We start from the raw sequence: 15,834 nt of genomic DNA, 5'->3' as shown, positions 1-15,834 counted from the left end.
TATATATTAAAATTAAATATTATATATTATAAATAAATAGCTCTATATTTATTTATATAGATAGCTTACTTTAATTTACTACTATTAAATAATTCCTCTTATCCTCTCTTTATAACTTTACCTTCCTACCCCTTAATTCTATATACTTTCTCCTTAATCTACTTTCCTCCCTACCTATATTCTATTAGTTAGTTAGGCTTTCTAGCCTAACTAATATCCCTATTATATAATTAACTAGTTTATATAGGGTTTATAACTATATTATAAAAACACCTACTATACTATTCACTAATTTCTAAACTCACCTTACTAAGTATAAAACTAAGAACTAGAACGTTATAATCGCCTTTATTTAAGCTTTAATTATATCTTACTTTCATATATTTTATTAATAGAAATCTTAATAGCTTCTTCGTTATTAGAAAATAACAGCTTCTACCCCCTATCTATATAAACCTACTTAATATTTAGTAAGGATTTTAATAACTTCTACTTAAAGCTGTCGTTACTAGTATATTAGGTATTAAGCTTTATAATTATACTTTATAGATCCTTACTCTCTCTAAATATCTATTAATACTTTTAGCCTTCTATTATATTACTATATATACTTTATCTCTTATTAAGAGAGAGCTTTTTAACCTCCTATTAAGAATTTCTATCTCTAAGGCCTTCCTCTTTAGTATCTTACTTAGTACTCTCTACTTCCTCTTCTTCCTCCTCTTCCTCCTCCTTATAAGGTATATATCTCTTATATAGTAGGTTATAAATAGTATTACTAATTTAGATCTTAATATTCACACTATAGTTATATATATAAAAGGCTAGCTTATAGCATCACTAAAATAAATTAAAATTATAAGTACTAGCCTAAGTAGCCTAACTATCTATAAATTACTACTAGAAGACCTACTACTTAGCTAAGCTTATATACTAAATACTCTTTATCTCTAACTGCTAGTAGGCTTTAACCCTCTCGCTAAGTAGTTATAGTAACTAGAAGACGCTTATAATATATATAGCTAGCTTATAAGCTAACTTAGCTAGTATCCTACTTTTATTTAAAGCTGTTAGTTTTTTATATAAAGCCCTACCCCTAGAGGTTAGCTTATATACTATAAGATATATAATAATAAACTAAACCTCTTAAGTACTAGCCTTAATAACTTTAAATATACACTTAGTAATATTAAATAGGATACTACTAATATACTTTATACTATAAGGTGCTATATATAACTTAAAAGAGAACTTAATATTATTAAAGATAGGCTTATTACTTTTTATAATAAAGCTATATAACTTACTAATAATACTAAAGAAGTTAAAAAAGAACTATAGGAAGAAGGTATTTATAGCCTTTACTAATATGCTACCTTTAATATAAAACTTAAAGTTAATTATATACTTCTCTTATAGTATCTTAATAGTATTAGTTAGTTTAAAATTACTTTAGAGGACCTTTTTAATAAAGTATTTAGCTATAGATAGGTGTGAGAGGTATTAGCGTTTTCTTCTCACTCCTAGTTAAATTCCTTCTATATATATACTTTAGAACCTATAGTGCCTTAAGGAGTAGTTTACTACCTACTTATAGCTAGTCTACTTATTATTACTTTTATCCTCTTACTAATTATTAATAAAGAACTTATTACTATTTAGGTTAGAGGTAGCACTAATATTAGAGAAAGCTTTACTATCTATTAGTAGTATCTTAATAGTAATATCTCTCTTATTAGCTATAGATATCTTAGTATAGTTATAATATAATAGTAGTATAAGCTTTACTATCTATAGTCTTAATTATATATAATCTATATATCAGCTAAAGGATTTCCTATAAAACGCCTTCTATTTACTATATAAAACTACTTATATATTTTCTACTAAAAAGAGACTACTTACTAACTACTTATTTAGTAGGTAGTAAATAGATTACTACTAATTATACTTTATTCTCTCTATAGACTTCACTTACTATACGTATAAGAGGTAGATATATAATAGCATCTATATATATATATATACCTTTTTAATATACCTAAGAGGGTATAAAATAGCAAAAGGAAAAAGTAAGCTAATAGTTACTTAGGAATAGGTTATTAAACTATATTTATAAGACCTACTTATTATAGGAAATAAGGAACCTAATTTATAATATATTTATCTAATAGGTATATATATCTACTAAGATATCTTCTATTAGCTATATCTTATATATATAAAATTAACTTTCTTATATTTATTATCTAGTATATAAGAGGACCTAAAATATACTAATACCTCTACTACTATATAGCGTTAGTTAGTTTCCTAGCTTTAAGCTTTAGCTTCTAGTATAATATTAGTTTCTAGCTAGTAGTAGTAGTTACTAGCGCTAAGGGTAATAGTAGAAGGTACTACTATTAATAAGATAGTAGTAGTAGTAAAGAGAGAGGGGGGATATTACTATAGTAACTAAGTTATACTATATACTAAGCGCTATCTTTATTATTAATACTACTGCTACTATATTAGCGCTAATAAGAGGACTACTTAGTAATAATAAGTATATCTTATATCAGCTAGCTAAAGTTATTAAGGTAGTCTAATATTACTATTAGGGGGCTATTAGGGAATATAAAGTATAAATAGGCGTTAATAAGCTCCTCTACCTTCTACTAGGTAAGCTATATTACTATAGTATCTTACTAGCTAATAAGCTTAAATAAGCTAGTATAAAACCTTTATATAAGGGTAGAGGCTTTAGCTTAGCATTTACCCCTCTTAGTTATACGCTCTATCTTCTATAATAGCTATAATATATAGCCCTCCCTATTAGTTATCTACTATACTAGCTTTAATAGGTATACTTATGCGATATAGTTAAAGTGCTACCTATATAAGCTACTACCTTTATTACTATCCTCCCCCTTAGTAGTTATATTATTATTTAGGAGTAGGAGTAGCTCTAGCGTTTAAAACTTAGCTAAGTTATCTTATATAAAGTCTAAGATATATCTCTATAGCTAGATAGCTATAATTATAAGGAAGGCTTTAAAGGCTTAGCTCCTACTTAAAGTAAGCTTATCTAATATTATTAATAAGTGCTCTTAGAGGAGAGGCTTATTCCTCACTTTAAGCTTAATATTATTAATAGTTTTAGCTTATTTTAAGTTAATTTAGTAGATTATATAATAGAGTATATAGATAGCTATTTAGATCTCTTACTTCTTATAGTAAAAGATATACCTTAAGTTAGGGAATATAAGTATAAGTGATTCTATAATATAGTTATAGATAAGGTAGTAGGTATTATTATTTAGTATTATGAGGAATCTATTAACTTATATAGTGTATAGTACTTACCCTACTTACTGCTCCTTAGGCGTATAGAATATACTTATAATATTAGAGGTAGCTTAATAGGTTAAGAGCCTCTCTTAGTTAGTAAGTGTGATATTATCCTACTTATCTATAGATAGGTTAGCTAGGATACTAAAAACCTCGCTTAAGGTATTAATTTAATACTTATTAATATAGAGGCTAGTAATCTACTTAAAGTATAAGATATTAAAGGTATCTAGCTTTAACCTTATATAGTACTATTATATTATAATAAGTTACTACCTCTAGTGGTTTTATAATATAATAAGCCTTTATATTAAGAAGTGCTTATTACTACTAAAATAGAGTGCCTTAATAATATACTAAGTAGTATTATCCCTACTTAAGTCCTTATCTTCTTACCCTCTTATAAAGGTAATAGATATAAGCTATATCTAGATCTACTTATAGTTATTAAGTAAGCTTAAGTTCTACTAGTTAATATATAACTTAATATTTAGGTTATATAGTAAGTAGTCTTTAGTATTCTATATTATTTATTAGCCTCTTATATACTATTATCTTTATGCTTTTTATATAGTGAACTAAATAGGAATAATAAGGGGTGAGGGGGGGAGGGGGGGAGGGGGGAGGATATACCTTCTTACCTTTATTATAAAGCTTATATACCTATTATAGATTAAAACTTAGTATACCTATCTCCTTAATATACTTATAGAGCGCTTAGATATAATACTAACTAGCTATTACTTTAGTTTTAATCTTATTAACTTCAGCTTAGTATAAAAAAGATAGCTTATAAGGGCTGTCCTTATTATCCTTATTATCTTTATTATCCTTATTATCCTTATTATCTTTATTACTACTATCTTATAGTATATACCTAACTTCTTTAGTACTATAGAGGATAATAATATAGTTCTCTAATATTTACTTTTCTAGCTTACTACTCCTAAATATATATATTAGCTTTTAGATATAAGCTATATTAATTAGCTAGTTCTTTCTAATACTTTAAGCTATACTAAGCATACTAATAAGTATCTTAATAATAGTAAGGAGGAAAGATTATACCTATTTTTATATAGATAAGGTCTCTATAAAGAGTATATTAGCCTTATCTTCTTATTTAGCTTATACCTACCTCTTAAACCTTAATAGTACTACTATAGCTACTTTCTTATTATCACTCTTATTATACTTCCTCTTCTACTAATTAGTAGGTATTTTAGTTATTATAGTAATATATACTTTCTAATAGAGGAAACTATTAGGTTTTTCTATTTTTTCCCCTTTTATTTCTAAAGTAGTAGTTTAAAACTAAGTAGTTAAGTAGTTAAAAGGGTATAGGAGTACTATTAGTGAGATAAGATATATAAATATATATAAAAGGGAAGATAGTACTTAAAAAAGAGGTATATATTTAATATAACTAGATATAATTAGCTAAGACTACTACTTTAGGCTACTAGGTAAAGGTAGGCTAGCTATAATAGTATAATATAGCTAGTAGCTAGTAGCTAATAGCTAGTAGTATAGTAATAAGCTAGCTATAATAGCTTAGGGAATAAATATATACTTATAACTATAAATACTATAGATACTTATACTTACTATTTATTACCCTTAAATAGATAGCTATATTATCTTATATACTCTATACTGAGGATTAACACTTTCTATAGGCTATATCTTAAGTCTTATAAACTTATAGTAAGGTTTTAGTATACCTCTAGTATAAGATAAGTATAAGATAGTAAGTTAGAGCTCTATCTAGCTATACTATATATACTCTATCCTAAGTAGATAACTATTCTAATAGGGAGATATTTAGTATAAAGTTTATTATAAAGAGTAATATACGCTCTTCTAGCTTAACTTAAGCTAACTATTACTATATATAAAGGTATATATAGCTTAGCTAGTTATCTATTTATAATAATATAAAGATTTATTATAATATTAATATAGTATATCTATTAAATATATATACTTATTAGGACTAAATAGTAGTCTTATATAGTATATATTTTTAATATATATCTAAGTATATCTTATAATAAAATATAGAAAAAAAAGCATCTTAATGCTATAATAAGTAATTTTACCTATTTTAACTTTAAATCACCTCTATATTATCTATATAAGCTATTTAATCTACTTTTTTATTAGCTATAATATAATATATAGAACTATTTGCTATTTATATCTTTTAACCTTAGGTTTTAAAAGGTAACTTATTTAGTTAATACTTAATAAGCTTTAATATAATTAACTATTATAGGGCAGCCTCTAGTATAAGGTTATAGTTATTATAAACTCTAAGAGCTATTTACTCCTATCTAAAAGCTATCCCTAAACCTCCCTTAAGGTTTATACCCCCCCCCCTCCTTCTATTTTTATATCACTTAACTATACTACTTTATAGATATATCTCCCTATCTTTTTTAAACCTTTCTACTAGTTATTACTCCTCTTACTTCTTTAGGCTAACTAACTAAACCTCTCTATATATATATAGCTTAGCTATTACTCTATATTTATCTTACTTATTTAGAATAATAAACTTAATTATAGGAGCAGCTTATCTTTCCTCTCTATATAGGGCTTAATATATTTATTTTGCTTCCTTCTAATATAATATTATATATTAATCTACTTCTAATAAGGTACTTACTAACTTATAGCTAAATACCTTTTTATTAAATATATAGATAACTTTACTTCTTCTTTAAGGGAATATACTTTTAGTTTTCTCTTTTCTTTTTTATTTTATTTTTATTTTACTATCTCTAGATAAAATATAGAGGAAAGTAATAGCGCTATAGATATATATATACTACTTAATAGCTACCTATAGATGCTTTACTATATTATCTATCTTTCTCCCTTAATCTGAATACTCCCTATAAAGGGAGAGAGAGGCCTATAGCTTTTAAATAATTAATATAATATATATTACTATAAAGTTTAATAGAAACCTTTATATAGACTAGCTAGCTAAGCTTAAATATAATATTCTTAAAGTAAGATAAGATAAGTAGATATATAAATATTAATATAGCTTCTAAATAAAAGCTATATAGTAGGGTTTAGTTAAGGCTTATAAAGCCTCTAAACGTATAAGTTATTCTTTAGCTATAAGGGTATAAGTTAGATAATATCCTTAGGTATAAAGTATTAGGCTTTTAATACTTAAAGCTTTTATACCCCTATAGGTATATATTACTTTATACCCCTAGGGGTATTAAGCTTTTTATACCTTTATAGGTATATATTATTTTATACCTCTAGGGGCGTTTAGCTTTCTATACCCCTATAGGTATGCGTTATATTAAGCTTTCTATACCCCTATAGGTATATATTGCTTTATACCCCTAGGGGTATTTAGCTTTCTATATCCCTATAGGTATATATTATATTAAGCTTTCTATACCCCTATAAGTATATATTGCTTTATACCCCTAGGGGTATCTAGCTTTTTATACCTCTATAGGTATATATTATATTAAGCTTTCTATACCTTTATAAGTATATATTACTTTATACCTCTAGGGGTATTAAGCTTTCTATACCCTTATAGATATATATTACTTTATACCCCTAAAGGTATATTACTATAGCCTACCTTACTTTACTTAGCTAGCTATAAATAAATCTATATATCTATCTACCTATCTATCTACTTACCTACTTAGCTTAGTAGTATACCTACTTACTTATACCTACCTATATTTACTTATAATCCTATCTATCTCTCTCCTCATACTTATGACTTTGGATCTTGGACCTTAGACCTTTGACCTGCCTACCCTGCCCCTACCTACCTGCCTGTTTTTGCTGCTTCCTAACCCTACCCTGGCCTGACCCGTCCCGTGGGGCCGCGCTACTCACTGAGACTCACTGCTGACGTCACTCAGCAAGCTTCCTCATCCCCACTTCAAGCCCTGCTTGGCGCTCGCGGCCATTTTCTGCACGCTTCCGAAGTTCAGTGCACGCACCCATCGCATGTTCTATCAGCATCTTATCTCCCAGTCTGAAAGTCTTCAGCGGCGCCACAGATACCTTATCCCATTTTGCGTGGGACGTACCACACCTTGAGGGTCACAGCACAGGCCCTTTGTACGTAGCTACCTAAACCTCACGGTGCTTGGGTCTGTCCTGGTTCATTCACCGAAACACCTCTCCAGCCAGGACTGGACTCACCGAACTTGCTTCCTCCCGATTTCGACGCTGGAAACCGGGAGATACCCAGTTTACGATCGCTGCAACTACCTTGCAGAAGATACCTCCCGGTGTCCTGTCAGCACCAAAAATCGGGAGGCATCGACTGCGATTACAGAAGGTACCTCCTGATTTCAGCTCCAAAAATCGGGAGGTATCTTCGCCAGCGCCAGAAGTCCATGGTTGACCGTGACTGGCTTGTCAGGGCCCGTACCATCTTCCCCGGATGGTACGGCCCTTTGATTGGCTGCAAGCTTCCCATGCGCCAATGGTAATGGCCCACTTTAGTGGTGTGCCGCTTGCACATGTGACTGCGCGTACTCGACGCGTCGCGGAGTGCACCCAGCAGAAACGCGATGTGTCCGCGCCACGACTTCCAGTTTGTCATGATGTGACTCCGGTCTCCACAGCGGACAGCGACACCTTTCTTTTTGTCTGTCTTCTCTGCGGCTTGACGCTGCGGATGAGGCGGACTCCCAGCACTGCATTTGCATAACATCTGGGTTCGCGAACGCTCGGCTGTCGCCGCTCAATGCTCTAATCGGCTGACCAGCTGGGTCTCAACTCCCCGAGGAGTGCGTTGAGACAGGCAGACAAGGCGCTCTGGGACTTATTGCCCGAGGATGGACGTGAATGCAGCAATGAATAGGCTATGATTCTGGCTGTGACAAAGAAGAGCAGACTCGTCCCCGTCTTGGTCGATACAGAGATTCTGAGTAAAGATATTGATCGAAGCGATGCAGGCGCTCGGCCGGATAAATCACAGTGTTCACGACCTCCGTCGGCGGAAAAGGTTTCTAGGCCTTTGACAAAATTTCATCGCCATGCTCACCAGTGCCATCTCTAAGGTATGAGGGTGACCGGACCCACCTTGCCGGTGGTTGCGCAGCGTCCGGATCCACTCTTTCGGTCCATCGCCGGCTCTGACCCACTTCGAGATCGGCGTCAGCCACTGCGAAGACAACGGTCTTGTTAATGCGGATGGGATGAACTTCGAGGCGCATGTCTTTGATAGCAGCTGTGTCTGAGACGATCTTCATTGAACAATAATGCAATTGACACAATGTTTTAAACGCGAGCTTTTCCCCAAAACGGTTGGTCGTCGTGGCTGGTTTCGCAAATGCGGTACACCTGGCCGTGACAACCGTAAGACGAGGGCTGCAAGGTCATGGCCCCGTGACTGCATGGTTCCTATCGAGACAGTCGATCTCGAGAATCGATCTTTGTGATTGGTACTGGCTGATCCTCTCCTAGAGCACCTGCACTGTGGGAGTTGGCCAAAAGCTCCCACTCTGGTGGGAGCTTTTGTCCAATGGCCCGAAGAAATACCACAACAGCAACCTCCAGCGTACCTAGCTCGGACCTCCCTTAGGCAACTTGATTCAGGGGTCTGAGCTCTCATATTCAATGAATTTCACGGAAAGAGTTACCTTCTACGGGGTGAAGCTTGTTTGCGGACTGGGTCCTGAAGTGGGTGCTGCTGGTAGGTTCTGCTGGTAAGTGCTTCGCGCGAAAGCAAGAAATTGACATGTAGGAACTCCAGGATGCACATCGGACATTTGGCTCACAATTCCCGAAATAATGGTGGAAATTATGCAGCGCGGATGAGCCTGGGCGCAGTGAGGAGCCAGGCAGTCATGAAGCCTAAAAGACAGCAAATGTTGAAGCTTGGGTAAGCATAGGTAATATGGCCCTCACCCCACTGCTGAAACCTGTTGAAACCTTTATTAGCGTTTGTTGGCCGCGAAACATGCTAGAGTTGGTAAAGTCTCTTCGTTCAAGCTGAGGCATTTAAACTGAAAGCAGACACACCAGAGGGACCCGTAGCATCTCCTCCTTTCCTTGTTGACTTTACCTCTTATCCGGCTCCCAAGCCCTTGAGACGAACCATATATTCCGCTTTCATCAAAGCCAAGAGCTTTTTCACCGCGGCACCTTCGGTGGTGCTATTTGTGAACCTCTTATGCCTTGTCTGAGCCAGCCAAAAGGTACGTATGGACAGTTGTAGTTCCATGGTGTCTGTCACAACGCAACGAAAGGTTTATTCATTTCTTCCCTTCTCCCATTTTCCAATTGCTAACCAAAGAACTAAGTGCATAAAGCCTCAATGCGGTACTCCCCCCGTCCGTCACTCGCACTTCTCTCAGTTGATACACTAACCAAAATCTCAAAACCCAGCTGACAAGCGTCACCAATGTCCCTGTCTAGTTCCACGCTCTCGGTAGCCATGGGTAGCATTGTTCGCTCTCGTTCAAAAGCCTTCCTCAGCCCAAAACTTCGGCGACAATGAACCACTTGGTCCTTGGCTCACTCCATGTTCTTCTGAATCAGCCCAGCGACCTCGCGGTAGCCGTGCATCCAGACAGTTGCCCCGCCTTCCAAGCCCGCCCAAAGCAGATCCTCAAGCTCTCCTACTCAGGCGGTCGACGAAAGCTGAACTTGTCGTCAAGCTCCTCCATCAGGCCATCTTTAGGGATGGTCAGTACCCGCCTGGCTGACTGCTCGTTTTATGGATCTGTGTCATTTATAATGCCTAAATTTACGGTTGAACCAGCCCGGCATAGGCAACGAGCTTCGTCGCGTTGAAAACGCACATCCGATGAAGGATCAGATGCTCAGCATTTTGTTGGGCACGACTCGCTCACGAAGGGTGCAGTTGAGACCGGCGACAGAAGAAACTGCCAAAACTGCTTATTGAGCAGAGAAAGCTTTACCACACGACTCAGGAGGAACCAAGTATCACTCTGCCGAATACGAAAAGTCGCGACAGAACCAGCATATGCTGACGCGCCTGGCCAAACAACCAAAAGCAAAGAGACCGATCTGGTGGCTCAGTGAGTATCCAGACATGTCCTACAAGTATATAAGTAAAACAAGCCCTAAGCGCAACCTATAATGCGCGACCCGACGTTCGCCTTTCCAGCCGCTCGAATAGAAGAGAATGGCACGGCATGAGTTGCATTCTACTTGCTAGATTAACCACTGACACAAAGCGGAACAAACACTCGCAGTACATAAATAGACGAACTTGTAACTCGTCTGTCGGGTCCAGATAGCGCCAAACGGGTGGCAAGGATGACAAGGAGTCTGTCGGCTGTAGGTCTTGCTGGATCCCCCATCAGGCTCTCTAAAAAGGTCCTCCCATGAGTCCTTCAACCCCGGCACTCGAGGCAATGCCGGAAATAAATATGATTTCATCACACGTGTCTATAGCATTCTTCGCCAGCTCAAACTTATCATGACGTTCCAAAGCCACTGTCGGTTATCTTTTCTCAAGCAAAATACATTAGATGTACTTAAATATTTAAAGGGACTCTCGTGCATTAGCTCTTTTCGAGCCGAATGGCTCTCTTTTGATGATCTTGTGGATATCGTCAGAGGTGTAGACGGAGAAGATATCAATTATTCTCTGGAAAACGTTCGTGTCACAATCAAATCGAAGAGATTCCTGAAGCCGGTGTCCCTTACTCCATTAGTGACGAGAAGTTAGACCGAGACTCAGTCTTGGCGCTGGTTGATGTGACTGATGTGGATAGCTTTGGCGATGACAGTGGTAGGCCGAATTCATTCTTGGATCTGACGGCCAATCGTTTGGCAAATTTCAATTGAACCGAGGCGGGTTGAGACATTGGTGATGGATGAGACCTGCCCAGAATCCATTTTAGCCGCGTGTCAGTGATTTCTTCAGGTTGTTTGATTGACCACTCGAGCTTAAGAAATTGCAGATCAGCTATAGATGAGACAGGCGTGCTAGGAAGAGACCCTTTGATTCGTCACGAAGAGCGAGACCGACAAGTACCGATCAACAAAGGTAACAGATTCAAACCATTAGAGAATAAGCAACAACTAGGAAACATCGCTAAAGAGAGTCACTAACTAGGATGATGAACCTTGAAATAACACATCACATAGGGAAAAGTCATCTTCTGCCCACTTCTATTTACAGGTTCATTCTTCGCCAAAGTCGATTCAAGCACCAGAGTGCATCGCAGGAACTCATAAACGCCAGAAATATAGATGCACAGCAAGGCTAAACTGTGATGATGCCTACCCTCATCCTAGGCACTAAAGTGTTTGAGACGCAGACTTCTCCCAGACACCAGTATTCTTTCTATAATATCGATACCTTAAACCTCTGAGCCTTTGGTTAATAAGCCTCTACGATGCGGCGAGCAATTGGTAGTTCCTAGATTCTTGGGACTTTAAGGCATATGGTGCACTGGCAGCGCCCTGAATGTTGTAGGCGATAGCTGAAATAGTTAAGAACACACTAGTAGCGCTTAAAGATGCTATAGAAGCTGCTAATCCCTCTCGCTAGACTCCTAGGGATGGTATATCTATCCTCGACGTGGTAGCAGCGATATCTACTAATAGCTAGTTATGCCTAAGAGGCTACTGAGAAACCTTGCTTCTCTGAGATGCTGGATGCTATATTGTAAGTAGGTATCTAATTCCTATTGCCTATCCTTTCCTCTAAAGAAAGATTATACTAGTAGAGATTAATTAATAGCGTTTATTTCTTTTCTAATAATACTAAGTCTGCTTATATGCTAGCTGGTGACTTTAGCTGTGTCTACTTAATTATAAAAAAGCTATAACTTTATATTGCTGTAATTAATATTAAAACCTTCGCGAAGAAATAGCACTAGAGTATTAGAGTCTGCATTAAGGGGAGACTTTCTGTGGCAATTTTGAGGGTTTGCAATCTTGAGTATTAGAAGGCTGAGGGGAATTATTAAAGCCTGACCACCTATACTAACTGAGAAACGTGAGAGCTCTAGCGCTAAATAAGGTGTTTCCTTAGAGGATGTAATAGAGGGGCTATAGGCTACTGCAAATAAGGCTTAACTGATATTAGCAAGCTAAGATAATACTTAAGTTGTCTCTGTGAGGTAATATGCTAGTCTAAATATTCTAGCTAACGTAGATATAATACTTAAAACTCTACTAAGAGGTTATATGCTGGGCGTTTAATAAATTTTAATAATATCTTAAGAGTGCTCCTGTTTTTTGAAGTCTCTAACTTTCCTTGATTTCACTGCTTGTTAATAGGATGAATTTAATATTAGGGCAATTTAGTACTATTAAAAGTCTATAAAAGTCTTAGAGCTTAAGAGCTTTTTTTATTACTCTCCTTTAATTTCTACTTACTTAAGACTTCTATAGAGAGATTAAGCCTGAATTAGTATAAGGATAGTTTAAAGTGCTTTTCAGTTAGTAAGGACTAAAGTAGTTGCTTTAGTAATAACTAGTAAATTACTAGTGTTCTATATCTTTTTATCTTTTGCTTAAAGGTAGGTACTAACTAACTAGCTTCCCTAAATAAGGAAATATTTAAGGTATATAAGTATATTTATTTTAGCTAGATTATATTATATTAAATTAAATATTAATTACTTAGTTATTCTATCTAACTATATAATAAAGCTATTTTCTCCTTTAGTAGTCCTTATTATTTAAGATATATTATATCTAAAGGCTAAGTATTTATTAAGCTCTATAGGAATATTAATCTTATATAGAGCTATAGAACTAGAAATAAGTTTTAGATATAATCTATATATAACTTATTATTCTATAGTGCCCCTACTATAGTAAATACTATTTACTTAAGCTTTATATATTCTCTTTTTATATCTAAGTAATAACTAGTATTACTAATTAAAACTCCCTTTTATATAAGAACTATTATATTATCTTTTAATATTTTAAGATTACTACTATATATGTCTATACTTCTATTGCCCCCTACTTATCTGCACCTCAGTAGCACGTTTCAAAGAAGGCTAAGTAGAAGCCTAAACCTACCTATAGCACACTAATCAACATTTGAAGCTAAACGCGGATTATCTGACGGAAAATTCAAAGAAAACGTCCTTTAAAGACTGTACCTAGATTACCTACTATTTCATAGGTGGTTCAACAGCTCTCCTATAGCAATATGAGTTCCTAGAAAGCGTAGAATTACTGCTAGTTAGCTTAGATCCTTATAATCTGCCCCAGTAATATTACTATTTAGATCGAGCTAAGATTACAATCTAGCTGATTAAATTACACGCGAAATGTGGATTTTTCAGCCACCTTCGTCTCCCTGTTTAAAGGTTTAAGCAGTAAGATGTTGGTTCTGTCGCGCAGGAGGCAGTCAGCATAGTCTAGAACCCTTATTATGCCGATCCTTTTTGCAAAGGTATTAATACTAGGAGCATCTCTTAAAGTAATTAGAAGCTTCTTAGGAGGAAATCTTCCCACCTGTATCAATATAAATACTAATTAGTACTATTAACGAGGAGATATATAGAAAGCTCCAACCCTATTTTAGTCATCCATTCTGACCTAAACACTATCTATATAACTGAAAGCACAGAAGAGTGACGAGCATATTAGTGGGGTGGGTGGAAAGGGTATTTCTAACTGGGGGTTAGAAATCAGCTAAGGTCGTATATATAACGATAAAATTAGACTATAGATATGCTTTTAGCCGCCATTTACTGGCTATGAATTTGTTTTCCTAACTGAGATAAGCTAATTCACGACTTTTTGTCCTCGACCTTTGCTAAGATATAATGACTGAATCGTAACGCTTATCTTCAAGCGCAACTTCAGAGTTGCCGACAGAACTCCGCGCTAATACTCCAACAGGAAGAGACAAAGCTAAGAGAATATACATCAAGATGGCATAAACCGTCGTTTTACAAGCCGGTGGGATGTTGCTACACGAAGATGCCCCAACATCACACATAAAGAATCAAGACTCAGCGTCTTACAATACTAATATCTCAATGCTATTAAAAAGTACGCACCACAAGCTATGAGAATTTTCGTTCTAAATATCACTGTATGAAACATTTTAAAAAGGATGATCAAAACTTCTTTAGGCGGCATCAACTAGGCACTAAGCCAGGCGTGCGTTCTAGAAGCAGTCTTATACTTACGCTAAGGTCCCCCCCCCCCCCCCCCCCCCCNCCCTAAGGCCCCCCCCCCCCCCCAATCTTATCATTTCAGCAGCTTAAGAACTATAAACTATTAGTAGATCATAACATCTCAGAAATATATCTATTTAATACTCCTATAAATCTTTCTTCCCTTCTAACTTTTCTTCTTTATAGTTTACTACCTAGAGGCACACCTTATTAACTACTATATAACTCTAATAAGGAAATATATAGAGGGTTATAGTATAACCTTTATAGCTAACCTATAGGGTATATAAAGGGGATTTTTAAGCTACCTAGCTAAACTAGTAGAAATAGCCCCCTATTATACTATAGCTTAAATTTAAAGCCCTCTAAGATAAATCTTATATATATCTCCTACTTAATTAATATAGCTCTTATTACTAGTAATATTAAATATCTAAAAAAGACTAATTTACTATATATTTAATAATAGTTTAATTATATCTTTATAGTTAAGAATAATAATATAATATCTCTATACCTCTTTATAATATATATTAAGTTCTTAGAAAACCCTTAGAACTAAGTTCTCTATTAAATTAAGTAGAGATTTAAAAAGATTACTAAGAACTTAAAAAATAAGAATAATATAAGGGAGATTAATAGGATATTTAATAAGAAGTATAGTAAATAGTTCTAAGAACTAATCGCTATTATTACCCTTATCTAAAAATATAGTAGTTAAGGAGACTAACCTAGGTTAGGGTAGAGGAAAAAAAGGGTCCTTATATTCCCTTTAGTTATATAAGTATTCACAAAAGAATTATTCATAAAATAACACTTCTGCAAAGCTGTATCGTGAGAATACTACTTGTGGCTATTGTAGATCCACTTGGACAAGGCTGTGTCAGCGGATGGAGAAATGAGAACTGCCCGAGGACGCCAATCTTTGCACTTCTCCACGTTGATTATGTCTCAAGACAGACTTCGTTTCAATAGTGCCTGGTCAGTTTCTGCAGACTCTTCAATTATCACTGGGGGTCAAATAAGACTATGGTGTTCCGAACGCTAAGACAGCCCAAACCCTGGCTGGAGAGGACACTACATTTCTCGGCCTCTATTCTGAGCAGAGCAGTATTGCATTTGGTTCATGGCAAGACATTTCGCGACTGGCTTTGGGCGCTGCTTCGTCATGCAGGCCATCACTCCCTCCAGGCCTTGGGGTATTGGGACCGATTTCGTCAAGATCGGTTTCTAGGATTTCTACTGAAGGGAATGTATCTGGCGTGCGGTTATGTTGTTGTCAACCGGGGCCTTCCTCCTCCAGTAAAGGTTACGGGACCTTTCTCAGACCCAAGACTTGATGTGACTCGGCTCGACTCAACTC

Source organism: Colletotrichum gloeosporioides (genome assembly GCF_011800055.1).
Source record: "Colletotrichum gloeosporioides strain Lc1 chromosome Unknown consensus_99, whole genome shotgun sequence".
NCBI lineage: Eukaryota > Fungi > Ascomycota > Sordariomycetes > Glomerellales > Glomerellaceae > Colletotrichum > Colletotrichum gloeosporioides.
The sequence above is the reverse complement of the archived record's forward strand: the minus strand, read 5'-3'. Positions refer to the sequence as shown.